At 32.7% G+C, this 13,705-nt stretch overlaps 1 long non-coding RNA gene across 1 annotated transcript; it reads right to left on the reverse strand.

Annotated features, from left to right (window-relative positions):
- Positions 1-2,192: 2,192 nt before the first annotated feature.
- On the reverse strand, positions 2,193-4,954 carry LOC133175930 (uncharacterized). Its single transcript, XR_009719352.1, has 3 exons — positions 4,944-4,954; positions 4,111-4,356; positions 2,193-2,238 (listed from the first exon to the last, which is right to left on the reverse strand). It is a non-coding gene; the product is annotated as an uncharacterized LOC133175930 (long non-coding RNA).
- Positions 4,955-13,705: the final 8,751 nt, after the last annotated feature.

Genomic DNA, 13,705 nt, shown 5'->3' on the forward strand with positions numbered 1-13,705 from the left:
TAGTTCAGATATCCCCTTACCTGGGTTGACAATCATAACTGGAGGCAGTTTGCTGCTTTAAGCCAAGTTGGCTATTAACTTTGTTAAGTTATTCATTAAAGAGTTCTGCTTCCGGTTACAAAAGGATCCTTCTTTGCAGATGCACCTGTCATATTTACATTTAGAATACGATCCCGAGCATGGAGTTGTGGATACATGACAGCTACAGTCATCCCCTGTAAAACCGTCACGACAAGAACAGGTTCCGTCTCTAAAATCACACACAGTACTTGTTTCCCTGTTACAATCACATGACTTTGAACAGTCTTCTGAATATCTCCAGTCTGGGCAATCTACAATTTAAGATTTAATTTTCAAAATCGTATCACACTTGAAATTGTTAAAGTTTCTTTTTCCATGTTTTATGTCCAACTTCTCTTTGAAATTAAATTAAAATTGAATAAAATGCCAGTAACCTTTTTTATGGAACAAACAGGGTATTATTAGTTACATAGTTTTGTAGTGACAGGGTACGGGATGATACCTGGTTAGTAAATTTCATACCTGGCGAGGCGAAGCCGAGCCAGGTATGAAATTTACTAACCAGGTATCATCCTGTACCCTGTCACTACAAAACTATGTAACGAATTTACCCCACCGATGAAATATTTATGTATTGTCTGTGGCTTGTAAAATTGTTTTTCTCCGCTATATGTTTCATCACTCATACAATGCCTATTATGACGTCACGTGGTGTTACGTAATGTTGTTTTGCGAGTGTTTCATAACGTACTGACAGTATTGTTTCGAAGACTTTCAGTAAAGTGAGAAAAAGGTTATATCTCGTTACTTACTTTGATTAACTTTTTACTTATCAACAGATACCCGCGAACCTCGTGCATTTGAGTTGCTTGAAGTGTTACAAAAGAACGATAACTCCGCATCAACCATGTATTGATTTTCAAGCGACTAGGTATAAGTAATACACCCCCTTCACGTGACAGACTTCAACCAATCGTAAGCCAGGATTTCATCGAAAAATCATCAGAGGTGGTGTAAAAGTAGATTTTAAATGTACTGCATAATAAAGTTTTTTCATAAGGTTTTACAACTTCTAGCATATATTCTTTCCAACTGTTAACATAATTATGTTATAAAATAAAACTCGGACCTCTTAAAGCTTTAACGATTTTAAGAATCCTCCACAAATTGAAAACTGTTTTATGGCCACATGCTCCCCCGAAGACCAAGGATCGAGGAGAATTACGCCAATTTGATTTTTGAAATTTCTAAATCAATGGTTATTGAAAAGTAGAAGATTGAATGACTGGAACATATTTCTATTTTAACTTCCTATTTCCAACGTGTCCTCAAAGGTACTCGATCCTTCATTTGAACCGATTGAAATCCTCGTTTTATAGGTGATGCTTGCGATTACTTAAGCTAAATGCGATTTTGGAAGAAAGGTCAAGAAAGGAGACCAGAAATCTTGTTTTAGAAATACATAATAAATATATCAACTTTTAACATTCTAAATATCTGACGTTTCTTTATTGCCTCAAAATTAAAAGGGTATAACAGACACATCTTTGAGCAGCAAGACCGATAATGGGAAAATTTGATTTCAAAGTGTCACTATATTATACAGAAAAACTACATTCATTTAAAAAAAATTCTCCCTTTAAATATATGAAATGTGAGACTGACCGCCACAGTGGATGACTGGACTGTAGGGGCAGAAGGAATCCATTCTAGAAGGACATTCCGACAGTATGTCCTCTGTTCCTGTACAATTGACCGACTTCTTGGTGTATCTATAATTGTGATGCTTTGAAGTTGAATATATTGCTTCCCTGTAAAAATAAATAAATGTATTCCCTTAAATAACAGTGCATTTAGCAGTAGTACAGAACAAATAATCATCAAGCGCTAAACATAACCCACCATCACCACCAACCACCCCCTTTCCTGTGGTCATACACTTTACTAAGAACAAAGCAATTCAGATTGAAAGGTAATAAATAAACAGAATTGTTTAAATAAAAGATATAATAAATTTTATATGAGACTGATCATGAAAAACACAATGATATTGATAAAAAATTGTGTCTTAAATGTGTCTTTAAAATACGTACGTGCTTTTGTTTAGATGACGGCAAATTACCCGAGCATTTTCCTTAAGATTGGTATTACAGATGACATCCCATCTGTCGCCTTCGAAGACTTGCACGATACCATCGGAGTTTATTCGCACATTGTCTATGACAAAAAGATCATGCAATATGAAATAAAGGTATATTAAAATGAAGGTGCCGTTTGTAGTACTATATAAAAAGAATTAGGGATGAAAACTTATCAACAAAAAATCAAGTGTCCATGAAAAACACGTGCCTTTCTTTCAATTTTTTCCTATGTAGTAAATATGAAGTCATAGGTGTCAAATATAATCGTACTTCATAAAAATATTGACAGATGGACAATCAGATAAACGTTCATGGAGACCTCATGTGTGGAATTTATTAATTTTCATTTCGTATCTGTTTATAAAATACAGATATGGGTAAATATTGTGAAAAGTTGAAACTACAGTATACAAAATTGCTAACAAACTATCACAGAAAATTAACGTTTACCTTTCCAAAACTTATTTATGCTATTTTTGTTTATTGTGTATACTAGTGCACTTTTGTATCGAAAATTTGTGACAACTGGAAGTGTGGTGGACCGGGAACGGATGGCAAAACACTGAACTACTTTTAGTCGATATGATAGACATATCGCTCTACATCATTTTCGGAGATATTGGTACAACCACTGCTGCAACCTCCCTGACCACATCCACTAACCACCATTTTCATATCAGTACACAAACGGTGACCATTCAGCTTCGAAAAATGTTTAATGTGTGGAAAGAAGGCACTTGAAGGTTTTGTTTTCACTAAAAGACAATTCCAAATTTGGATGCTTTTGGCAAAATAGCATGTCAAATTTCTTTGTGCCGATCAGACAAATGTACTACATATATACAGATGAGAATATTGAGTTGTGGGCTAGCAATTTTGTCTAATGTAAATTATAGTAAACCAGAACATGACCACACAAATCAAATCCTAAAATTTCCTCATGTGAAACTGAAATGTGATTGTTTGTTAAACATGGAAATATGTTATTAAAAATGCTAAGCTCAGTTTGTCATTTAACTATTCAATGATACAATTTTATTCGAATTGAGACTTCTTTGTCATAAAGGCATCATTTGTGAATAATTTATTTTATTAAGTGGCCTAATCATCAAATACTTACATTTCCAAATATTTTTCCTTAAGGCCAAAATAAAAAATACCTTTGTTTCCCCTAACGCGACCGACCCAATTAAATCCCGTCGACTAAAACAATTTTTTTAGAAGATTATTCAATTTTTTTTATGTTTATCAACTTTTATAAAATACAATTTCACCAAAACCCGTTCTTATCAGAAATTCAGAATGTATGTTAAAAAAGGTGCTGTCAGAAAAAAAAATTATTTACCTATCTACCTACCCAACTTCAGATTCTAGGGTCGGGTTAGGGGAAACAAAGATATTTTTAATGATGGCCTAAGATTCTTTGCATATATTGGAAAAAAGTTCACGTTCTCATGAACTACCGTGGGATGAGTAAGAATCTTTACATTGTGATGAAATGAAGTAAAAAAAAAATAGTGCAAACGTGTTTTTTTTTTTCAAAAATGATCTTGAATGACAAAAATATATGGCAAGTCATCAGAAAAATAATATATTTATATTATACGAATTTAATTTTTTAGAATTCATGAGTACATGAACTACAACGCTTCACGCCTGCATATTTATCATGAAGCGCTAACACGTTCATGAAATATGCAGGCATGAAGTGTCGTAGTTCATGTCCCCATGAATTCTCAACAATTAAATTCATCTCTTAAATAAAGGCCCCTAGAAGATACTGTACTTTTCAGTGCCTCTGTTTTGATTAATAACTATTGTGTGAATTAAGGATTCAGAAAGATTAGTGAGCATTCTATTTTCAAATGATTTTGTACAAGTTAATGATGAAGGATTTTTATATATTTTCATTTTTTTTTTTTTGTAAAGAATTAGACATTTTTCTTACCTGTACAGTTGTTCTTCGAATTCGTAAAACCATTCTTACAAATGCAGAATACTTCACTCGATTCTTCGTAGCAATCAGAAACGGTTGTGTTACAGGTATGAGAACCAGTTTGGCAGTTGCAGGAAAACCCGGTATACCCTGGCTTACACACGCACTCTCCAGATTCCATATCGCAAGATTCGGTATTAATTCTATCACATGGACAGTCTACCTTGCAGTTGTCTCCGTATGTCATATGAGCACAAACTAAAAGATGATGAATTTAACAAACATGTATCAAATTCATCATAAATTCTTTAAAATTAACAATTGACCAATGAGGTCAATAATGCTAGTATTTTTCTTAGAAGTCTTGTGATAATAAAAAATTAATATTTTTGTAAAGTAGGTCACAGGTTAACATCAGGATCACAACGTCAGGTACCTTTTATTTCGCAAAAAACAAGCATTTAATGCCTAATTTTTACATGTCAGTGCTAGAATACATAAGCAGTAAAAATGTCAGAATTTCATAATCATCCCATGAATACAAAATCAGTTCAAATACCAGTATTTATATAAGAATCATGTAGCAAAAGGCTCAAAGGAAATATTATTGTTAAAGAAACCAGCTAAACCAACATTTTGTTTCTAATACATTCGAGATATTAAAAAAAATACTTTCGTGCTTCAACTAGATTTACAATTATGGATTTTTTTTGTCTCCAACCAATGAGTGCATTTGTACGAGAAATACAAACTAATTTAGTAATCAAACGATATTCGCAGTAGTGATTTGTTCTCTCCATTTAATAGAAATATAAGAAAAGCATATTATTTTTGTCTTGTCTTACCACTATCACAGCTGATCTCTACCCTGTTCCCAAAACTGGGACATTTACTCCCAATGTCAGCAGAACAGTCGGACAAGCGCTCTTCATCACCTCTACAATCCACATTCATCAGGTGTGGTTTGCCAATTGTAGCCCTACTGAACCATGATGTCTTTTTCACATATTTCCTGGTTTAAAAATATTTTTATTTTTTTAAAAACTTTATTAGTAACAACTCTTGCAAAGAAATCTTACAAATAAAGCTATGATTCACTTTGTTCTACCCAATATCAATGCTTCTCATCATACAACAACGATTATTATAATGATTGCATATATGTATTTATGGGTTCGCTTAAATTATTTGGTAAATTCTTGGATCCTCTTCCTGGCCGATGTTTCAATATCTGCCATCTAATGATGGGATAAGTCACGTGGTCAGCTTAGAGAGTAAGCTGTATTTTGATACCTGCACGCTGAGCACCGCTTACAGGAGGCACATCTACGTAGAAGACCCATCACCATCCCAGCGATATACATGCTCAAGTACCAATCTTGTTCTTTATGTATCAGGTGTAGTTTTTTTTCTTAATCAAGAACTCTGTTTTGATGTGCCATGTTTTGGGTTTTTTCATATTTTGATCGTCTTGCTTCATAAGTCCTTTTTTTCTGTCATTTCGGGGTATCAATCGGAGCTTTTGAGTCTGATTCTTTAATTTCTTGTGTGTTAAATTTTTAACATTTTTATCGTTATTTTAATCAATAAGGTAATTTATTTCCAAAAAAATGTTTTACCTGGTTTGGAAAAAAAAAATAGCAAAAACGAACTGCCGTAAGATATAAATCGCATCTCTGATGTTTTTAGAGGTCCATGTTTGCTCTGCTCACAATTTATATTGCTTCAATGGACTTTGAGCTTGATTACTGTTCGTTACCTCCATATTTTATCATAAAGTTCCACATTATTTTGATAGTAAATATGATGTTCTTCCTCAGTATATATACCTATTTTTACCAACAAAATTACCTATAAATTTGTTAGTTATGAAATGGCATACTTACATTCCGAAACATTCGAAAGAAAGAACTACTTTCTAAAGCTGTTAATGTTTATAAGATTACATACATGCTACATTTTGTACCTTCACATAATTTATGATGTCGGTCTTGTACTTCATTGTACATTGGAAATGAATATTAAAACAAAATGTATTGAGAAAACCCCTTACGTTGGCAACCCCAGTTCTAGGCAGGCTACTTTGGCATCATCCTCTTCAAATCCACTTTCACAAACATAACCCCATTCTTTATTGTGATAAATTTGAAGAGTTCCTCTGGTTTGTGTACTACTAGTTTGTTTCCCAGTTAATCGTATCCATGGTTCTAGCATGAGGAGAAATTGAAATGAAAATGTTATATACATGTTAAACGTCAAAAAGAGCAATTCTTAATTAAAATATGTAAGAATCACGTTATTTAAGAGACATACAGAAGATACAGGTGGCGCATGGGCCTATGTAGTTACTTGACTATTATGGATATTCAACGAACTGCCTGAAAGTAATCTATACAATTATCATGCAAAACCTCTACCTGTTGCTTATTGTAGCTTGTATCAATATACAATGCATGTACCATAGTCTTATCCGTATGTGTTGCAATGTGTCGATTTATTCTGATACACTTAAATATCAAATGAGCTGATTGTTTCGTGTCACTATTTTATTTTAAGATTGGTTGAAGTTTTAGGTTCCCATTCGAGATTTTTTCGCTCATATAGAGATGCCATCATATACCGGTGAAGGGCTTCAAATTTAGACCTCTACTCGGCACTCATGGCCATTGAGCAGTGAGGATTCTTTATCGTGCCAACGCCTACCGTGACAAAAGACCTCGTTTTTAAGGTTTTTAAGGTTTCATCCGAATGAGTGACTCACTTCTAATGCCGGGCGCTTGGCAAAGGAACAGTCACTACCTATGTTTACGTCTTAGATTTGACGCGGCGCGGCGAACAAGAATTGAACCCGGGCCTCCCGATCACGAAGAGTACGCCTCATCCCTTATGTTTGTCTGTCAAGTATATGTTTAGCCTTCGGGGGAGGGGAGGGGGCTTAAACATCTATTTCTGTCGTAAAAAAGTACCCGGATGTTACTTCAAGGAATATCCTGCTACTGTGTAGCCTTCAGAGTCTTGATCAAACCATCATAGTTTTAGTCAATAGAACACAATTTAATGAGATGAAAAATTATGGATGAATATTCAAACAATATAATTCTGTAAATATTTTCACATTACCATTTGGACATGCTATTGTTGCAGGTTGTCCTTTGTAACAATACGCGCTGCTGTCATATTCTCTTTCACAGTCCAGGAGACTTTGTTCTGTTCCATTGCAATTAATATCAGACCATTTGAAGTAGGAACTTGGTACCGTGATTATTTTTCTAATTTTTTGTGCATAATTCCTGAAAGACGATCATAAGTTTTCACAGTACATTATTTGAAACTCAATTTTCTGAAAAGTAAGACAAAGGTCAAAACGAGCAAAATTAATGATATTGGTCATGGACTTTACAATTAAAATTTCTAAATAAAATTGATTTTTTTTTTCTTTGGATCATTTTAAGATAGGAACTAAAAGAGAGACAAAATAGAGTGCAATTTTCCTCACATATTATTACTGGGTACCGTACAGCGGGTTTCTTCGGCGTATGTAAAATTTGGAGTTTTGCTTGCTCAAAGGTAAGCCGATAATTTTGAGGGAACTTTTTTTGGCGGACACGGAGTTTCATGACTTTGCAAAAAAGACGAAATTTGACTTTTAGATGAGTTTCAATACTCTAAATATACGTTTGAATACTAATTTACACAAGAGTTTGAGCAAACTACAATACCAGTTGAAAGATATAAAGAGACTGATTAAAGTTATTTTCTTGTATTCGGTACTTATAAGCAAGAGTGCAAATTTAGCTATTAAAAATTTAGCGGTCTATTACAAAACCGCTAAAATAAGCCAAAGTTAACACCCCGCTAAAAATTCCCGCTATACGGTATATAGTAATACTATACATGTGTATGAATAATAAAGATCATTGTTTTTTCGGCATTTTTCAAGAAATATCTTTCTTTATTTTACAAAGTAGAAATTTAAAAAACATACCACGGCAAACCAAATTCTCGACACACGACTTGGGCATCCTTTTTAGTCATTCCATTCTTGCACACCCCTCCCCAGGAACCAGATCCGTATATTTCAACCACTCCTTCATTGGAAGATGTCCGATTGATGAACCGTACGTATTCCTCTATTTAAATACGATAAACATTCGATGAAAATCTAAGTATATTGCATATCAAATAATTTTTAAGTTGTTTGCTCTAGAATACATGCACATACTTAGACATTTTTCATTTTGATATTTGCTATCTGTAAATCCAGGCTTGCAGAGACAGATTGCATTGTCCGAGCTGTTCCTGTGGCAGATTGATATCTTTGGATCGCAGATGTGTACACCAGTTATACAATTACAAAAGTCACCGAAGTATTCTGGTCTACAAGAACATTTCCCCGTGTCCTCATCACACGAGAAACTGTTAGTTTGGTTGCACTCACACAGTTTCTCACACTTAGACACTAGGAAAGAAAAATTAACAGGGAAGTTGTAATTTGTAAAGTGAAAATTGCAATATGCATATTGAGATATGTAAAAAGGAAAGATGTTTGTCGCTGTACATATTGGAAATTCTACATATAATTAGCGAAATATACATTTGGAGTTACTTACGTTAGTAACTCCAAATGTATATTTAACACAGGAAAATGTGTGGGATTAACAAGAAGAAAAATTCCATTCTTTGGGCTCTACTTAGAGCCCAAAGATTGGGATGTTTCCTCCTATACTTATCCCATACATTTTCCTGTGTTAAATGATTTTTCCTTTATTCGTAACATATTTTTCATGTATGCTTTCTATTTCTTATTCCATACCACCTGATCCCATCAGTCTGTTTTCAGAGGTCTGTGATGGCTCCTCTAACAATTGTATTGTTTAAATGGACTTTTGAGCATGATCACTGTTTGTTATGTTCACATTCACATTTCAATTTATTATAAAAAATGCATTTGCTGCATATTTTTTTTCTTTAAATGAATGACTTGAATCTAAATACAAGGTGAAAACGACCAATTGGTAGGACATATTATGCTGTAAACTTTATAATTATATGTAAAGTATGTCCAATTTTTATAAACCCTTCCTCAATGTTAACTGACTATTTATTTCAGATGTTTGTAATTAGACCGACATTTTTTTTTTTTTTTTTTTTTGATATTTACTATCAGATCATTAAAAAATAATTCCCGTTTATCAAATGTGGCCCCACTGAAGATACATCCGCCCACTTTACGAAGATAAAACTTAGCTAAAGTAAATACTGATATAAATATTCCCTTCCTGGTTTTATAAATGTACAACAAAATACTTAAATTTTGCACCTTATTAAAGATGCATAAATAAAGAGTTCTTAATTCTTCATCTTTTTTTTGGGGGGGGGGGGGATCTGTCAGACTCCTTTGTTGGTGATGTAAGCGATTGCAGATTAGAAGTAATGAATAATGCTGCGCAAGTATTAAATTTTTTCGATATTTTTAAGAAATGTATGCTGCGTTTGACACTTACTTTGCTTTCATTCTTCCCAGAAAAAGATATTGTATGTATAATTTTTTTTAGCATTTCTATCAGAAAATATTAGAAATAGAGCTTTTAGTTTGCTCCATCTTTTTTTTTTTATCTAAATGAACTATTTTTAGTTGCAGTTTCGGGGTTCTCCATCATTTCAGATTTAACTGTGGCGCAAGATTTACGCGATGTTCTTATAGTCATTTCGCGACCGCATTCGCGAAGAAATCACAAAATAAATTGAAAAACACTCTGCCCCTATGAATTAACAGATTAATACACAAATTAAATAATGGCATTAACTAATTTGAAAAATGATTGATATATTCAGTAATAAAAACAATTAATTAATAAAACATAGTGTAAAACAAAACTTAGGATGTTTCCGAAATATATGTATACTGTGATAAAAGACCCATCCACCCCCTACAAACGCATACGTACTTATAAATAAACAAATATTAGCTTATAGAATCTGAAAATGCATGTAATAGGACTAGTAAATACAACTCTCTAGCATTTAACCCTAATTTAAAAAATAATATTGTTTACAAGCCGTGTTCATTAAAGAACAGACGAAATTCTGGTAGGTCACCAGTCATATTTACATCTAGTCTATATATTTGCAATTATTAGTCTGAAGTATCTCAAACATGTATATTTTGGTGGATGTATTCATTATTTGTTAAATTTTCAACATAACAAAAATACATTAATATTTACGATCGATACACGTACGATGTTTTGACTCGTAGTGCCAATGCAATTTTAGAAACTTACATGTATTTATCCGTAAAACTATTAAAGCAATATATTGATTGGTATTTTAAAATTCAGTTGTAATTATCGTGAAGTGTGAAAAAAATGGCTTGTAAAAGCCAATTACAGTGGATCCTGTAGAGTACATTAACAGTTAAGCATTAGAAACTGAGACACGCCTTTACGGTACATAATTAAGAGTTTTAATTATGTTTGTTTGATTAGTAAATTTATATATTTATCTTACTGACGACGACGATCTTACTGTTGCGCTAATATTTTAACTTTGGCGGAACTGTGGCGCTGATTTTTTAACCGTGGCGCTAGAGAATTTAACTGTGGCGGGACCGCCACGTTAAACGGCCCATAGAGAACCCTGAGTTTTAAACGGGATGTTTTCCAAAATAAAAGACATCAAATTTTAGTTAAAACTATGCTATTAAGTTTGTATAAGTATATCATATAGTTTTAAGTGATTTACAAAACTATTAAACATGCAAATGTTTTACAGTGCCAGAAGATGCTGTCCTCTCCGTAATATTAATCTGACAGTTTTATGAAAGCAACACCATCCACTATATTATTAGCAATACCCCCTCCCTTTCCCCTTCCCTTGATCTTAATTGTGGGAGGTATTTTAGAGTACAAGCCAGTTATCTATTTCAGAACTCGATAATTTTTAGAAATGCTATCCATAAGGAAATCAAAATCGTGTATTTCAAGAGCATACACTGTTTCGTGCGCAATTATGAATTGTTGTCAATTCTTCTTAAACAAGAGTGTACATATTTATTTGTTTTTAAACACATCCTCATATGTTTACATGTAACTCATAAAATTAAGTTATTTACTTAAAATTGTTGTGTATTCTGGTTTCTCTAATTGTATTTAAAATTAGTTATTATGAAAGGCTCATGCAGAGTGGAAAATATGCGGCAAAACATTTTTAAGGTCTTGGTTTAAAAAGAAAATATATTCTCTGATAGGAAAACTATTTTGCGCTTTACATCTAATTTGCTGGGAAAACGAAAGAGAAACATCTCTAACTAAAGTGTTCTGCCGAAACAAAAAGATAAAGTTAAAAGAATTTGTTGAAGAAATAGTAAAGATTTGTTTCATATCAGTTTAAGGAGTATAAAATTGAAATGTTTTGTTTTTATTTTCAAAACCAAGCACATATTTATATCTCGTTTAGCTAGTTCCTGTCTTCAGTTTGTTCTTACAATACCAAACTTTTGAATTAATATTTGGAATAAAATATTGTCGTAGCAAAGAAGGTGTTGAAGAGTGATAATATAAAAGGGATTATGATATTTAAAAATTCCGATTTAGATAAACTAAGCCTCTGATGCATGACAGGCAAAGTTTATTCTAGAGATACATAATGAATATTCATATACAAATTTAATATGCTATCAAATGTTAGTAAAATTTATAAATGTTGATCATCTTTGACTAATATGAAATAAATTCCTAAAAGGATACAATTAAAAAGTTTATGCAATAACAAGACTATCTTATAAAAGGAAAACAACTTGATTCTGAAAGGGGAAGGGGGCTGGTAGGTTTAAATAATCTAAATCAAATTAATAATCTGGCCTTTAAAATGTTGAAAATAAATAATCTGACCTCAACTAGTAAGAAAGTAAAAATATGATCTTGACTGACATCCCCTTTTAGAGTTTAGGTTTTGGTAGATTTAAGATTTGGTGTTTGGACATTTTACCTGTTCATGAAAATTATATAATCTGGACAAAAATATCCAACCCCCTCAGAATCAAATGGTAGTCGTCCCCGAATCCCTACCACCACCGACATAGAGACAGTAAAGCCTTACTTGGAAGTCGATTATCAGTTTTACTTAAATGATATTACATGTACTTACTATTTAAAGGACAAAAAACTTATTTTTACTTACCTTTGACTTGGTATAATGTGTGCAGGAAGACAATGGCGCCTGCATAGACACAGAGCAGCATTGTTCAGAGTCAAATGCTTCTCAGCCTATTCATGATCTGAATTTTTTAATAAATATGAAGCCCTTTCAAGAGAGTACGTCATATATATACATGTAGATGAATTGAGTCCCGCCCAGGCTTCCTGGAATTTCAAAAGAGAAGAGATGAGAGATCTTCAACTATATTCATTGATTTATGATTTCTTTTAAAAAGTTTTAAAAATTGAAAATTATATATATATATATATATATATATATATATATATATATATATATATATATATATATATATATATATATATATATATATATATATATATATATATATACACGTACGAGGGGTGATCAAAAAGTTCGCGAACTATTTCTAAATTTACAAAACCACAATTCAGATCAGAATGAAATTTGGCACACATATAGTCATACACATGTTCTATAAATAACAGATGTTAGATAATGTTTTGCTCCGTGTTTGTGACGTCACAATGTGAAAATGACGTCAATATGTCGGTCACTTGTGACAAAAAATGGTTGACTCAGTCGTACTCGAGCAATGAACGGCTGTAAAGTTTAACGTATATCTTGGAAATTCCTTTGCAGTAGAATATGATAATTTGTACAAGGTTAATGAAGACAAAAGACTTACCAGAAGTTCAATCATCAATTGGACTGATTGTTTAAGTGAAGACAGGGAGATGGTTAAAAATGATGTTTGTTCTGTTGCCCAGCGAAAGCAAGCCGGGGAAAAGATGTGTCCTTAGTTGAGCAATTTGTTATGACACATCGTCAAGTTACAATTAGAATAATTGTTGAATATCTTAACAATAAAATAATTATTCTATCCCTAAAATATCGTTTACTTTAGACTTTAAACATATGAGATATGATAAAAAGAAGGCGCGCATACTTTATCCACATTGGATAAACGACGCTCCCTAGACAGAGGACTCGGGTTGTGATGGGTCACCATACTAATTGTGGGAAGGGATATCCTTATCCACACATCCTATTGCCGAGATTTGGCCATTTCTGACAGATAGATTGTTCTTGTTATAAAAAAATAGCTTGCATGGTAAGAAATACAAGACTAGGAAAAATCTTTTAACTTCTCTGAACAGACTGCTACGGAGCATGTCACGTGACTGCCTGGATCACGTGATTCGCGCATGGGCAGAACAATGGCAGATGTGCATTGAAATCGGAGAGGACTACTTTAAAAAATTATAAACACTGAAACATCATTTTATTTCTTTTAAGGAAGTAATTCAATTAGTTAGCGAACTTTTTGATCACCCCTCGCATATTATATATACAATGTATATATATATATATATATATATATATATATATATATATATATATATATATATATATATATATATATATA

This window comes from Saccostrea echinata, unplaced genomic scaffold (assembly GCF_033153115.1).
Source record: "Saccostrea echinata isolate AGI-Se365-2 ecotype Australia unplaced genomic scaffold, CSIRO_AGI_Sech_v1 ptg000064l, whole genome shotgun sequence".
Lineage (NCBI taxonomy): Eukaryota > Metazoa > Mollusca > Bivalvia > Ostreida > Ostreidae > Saccostrea > Saccostrea echinata.